Genomic DNA, 2,529 nt, shown 5'->3' with positions numbered 1-2,529 from the left:
CCTGGTAGCTGACCTCAGCTCTGCCACCTACAAGCAGGGGGAGCCTTGGGCAATACTTAGGATCCTCATCTACAAAGTAGGGTAAGGACGTGCGTACCTCGCGAGACAGAGTGCCGAGAGTCCAAGGTGATCCCACGTGGGGAACTGAGCCAGTGCCGGATGCAATTCATCCCGACGACCGCCACGAATGACCACACACACCGAGAGTCCAGGGCAGCACGAGTCACTGCGCAGCGAGACCCCGCCACCCACGGAGTGCTATCTCGGACAAATCACGTTCCCTCTCTGAACCTGAGGTTCCCCGTCTGGAGAAGCCTCGCCCACCTCAGAGGATTATTGGAAGGACCAACCAAGATCTGTTTAGTCACTAAACACAGCCCTCCCCTTCTTGGTGCGGCAAAATGCAAAGAATGAGGGAGGTGACCATGAGTGTCGTTTCAGCTGTGGGTCCTCCTCCACAAAGGCACACAAATGGACTCACATTTGTGTAACGGGGGCCAGTGTGCCGCGGGTCAGGCCTCGGGGCCGCTCCCGGAGGACCGGCCGGCCCAGATGGGACAGGCAGACTCCTATGGGACAGTCCTAGGACTCACCAGCTCCTCAGCTCCCAGCCCCAAGCTGCTTAGGGAGGTCACGGCAGGGCAGATGTTTTCCCAAAGGGCAGAAATCTGGGGCCTCGGCAGCCTAGGCCAGGGCTGAATTGACTTCTCGTCTGTTCCCTGATCCAATGGGGGATATTCTCGTGGATTCTGCGTGGTTTTGTTGTTGTTGTTTGAGAGGGGTCACATTTTATGTTATTTAGAAAGGGATTTTCTTTTTTTTAATTTTTTTTTAACGTTTATTTATTTTTGAGACAGAGAGAGAGACAGAGCATGAACGGGGGAGGAGCAGAGAGAGAGGGAGACACAGAATCGGAAGCAGGCTCCGGGTTCTGAGCTGTCAGGACTGAGCCCAACGCAAGGCTCGAACTCGCAAACCAGGAGATCATGACTTGAGCCGAAGTCGGACGCTTAACCGACTGAGCCACCCTGGCGCCCCCGAAGCCTACGTTTGTAGTAAGTGGAGGTGAGCAGGTTGCTGATTCGGTGGATTAATTGGCTACCCTACCTTCTGGGATGGCTGGAATCCAAAGCCTAGAAATGAGAACCAGAGCGGTTCTCAAACTAATCACTCGTCAGAACATCTGGGTCTCCGGAGAATCCCGTTACCATCAGAGTAAGCACACATTACCTACATGTTGGTGGGTTTGTACCAAATCCCACACTGCCTTGAGAGTCGAGCAGGTGTGCAGCATTGGGGGCCACCAATTTGGGGACAACTTTGGGGAGGAAAACCCTTTTATGAAAAGCCTGTGAATTTCAGTTTTCCCTGGCAAACCACCCATGCTCAGTTAACACGTGTCAGCCAAACCCAACTTTGGTTGGGGCTAATCTGCTGGCCCAGGCACAACTGGCCCGAATGGTTCCCGCTGGGCCCCCACCCTGGAGAAACGTAAGAGGGGCACGTCCCCACCTCCAGTGGAAAACCTGTCCCGCGGTCTCAAAGGCTCACCGGGCTCACCTGTCCCGCTAGGGTCTCACTTGAGCCATCTTGGTAGGAACTGCCAAAGTCAACTGTCACACACGACCTACGTCTCCCTGCCCGGGCTGGAAAATCAGTTCTCCGAGGGCAGACCGCGGAGGCTGTTCTCAGCTCTTGGCCCTGTAGCTCCCCGCTGCTCCAAGAAGGAGGCGTGCACCCCTTAAGCGTCTCATGATGCTGCTTAGTAATTTGTCCCTGTCTGCTGCCCCGCCCCCTCTCCACCCTTTCCCCAGCGCCAGGCAGGCTGTTTGGTTCCTGGAAAGTTCCAGAGTTCCTGGTGCCTCCTCCGTCGAGGCCTTTGTGGCTCCTGCACCATATGCCTCCGACACTCTTCCTCCGCCTTCCTGCATCAGCCCCTTTGCCTGGCTATGTCACACCTCCTTCCAGAAACATCCTTACCTGGAAGACCAAGTTGTGTGCTTTTTTTTTTTTCTTCTTTTCTTTCTTTTTTTTCTTTTTTTTTAGTGGCACAGCAAGGGCTTCTCCTAGATGTGCCGTGAGATTTTAAACCCTGCCTGGGAGGGCCCCTCCTTCCCGTGCTGTCTGCTCCGCGTCTCCTGGAGCCAGTAGCCACACCTGGCAGGTGCTCAGGAAATACCTGCTGATGAATGAGTGGATGATGGAAGGAGACAAAATCCCGGGTCCAGAAGGAATAGAGAGGATAGAATTCCATCTGCAAAGGTGGCCGGGGCCCGCCTCCTTCTTGGAGCCGCGGGGAGCTACAGGGCCAAGAGCTGAGAACAGCCTCCGCGGTCTGCCTGCCTGGGCTGGAAAATCAGTTTTCCCATCTGTAAAATGGGGGCAATAATTGCCCAGCGCCCCGAAGGGCAATTCAACGAACTCCCGTAGGTAGATTGCTTAGCTTGGCCTTAACAAAGCGTGCGATCAGGAGCGGCTGCTGTCATTCTTGTAGTTCTTTTCCTCATTAGTGTTGCTACTTAGGTGCCG

Source organism: Lynx rufus, unplaced genomic scaffold (genome assembly GCF_022079265.1).
Source record: "Lynx rufus isolate CCGP_SWC_20201006 ecotype Redwood Valley unplaced genomic scaffold, mLynRuf1.p SCAF_24, whole genome shotgun sequence".
In the NCBI taxonomy this organism is placed as follows: domain Eukaryota; kingdom Metazoa; phylum Chordata; class Mammalia; order Carnivora; family Felidae; genus Lynx; species Lynx rufus.
Note: the sequence above shows the minus strand (reverse complement) of the source record.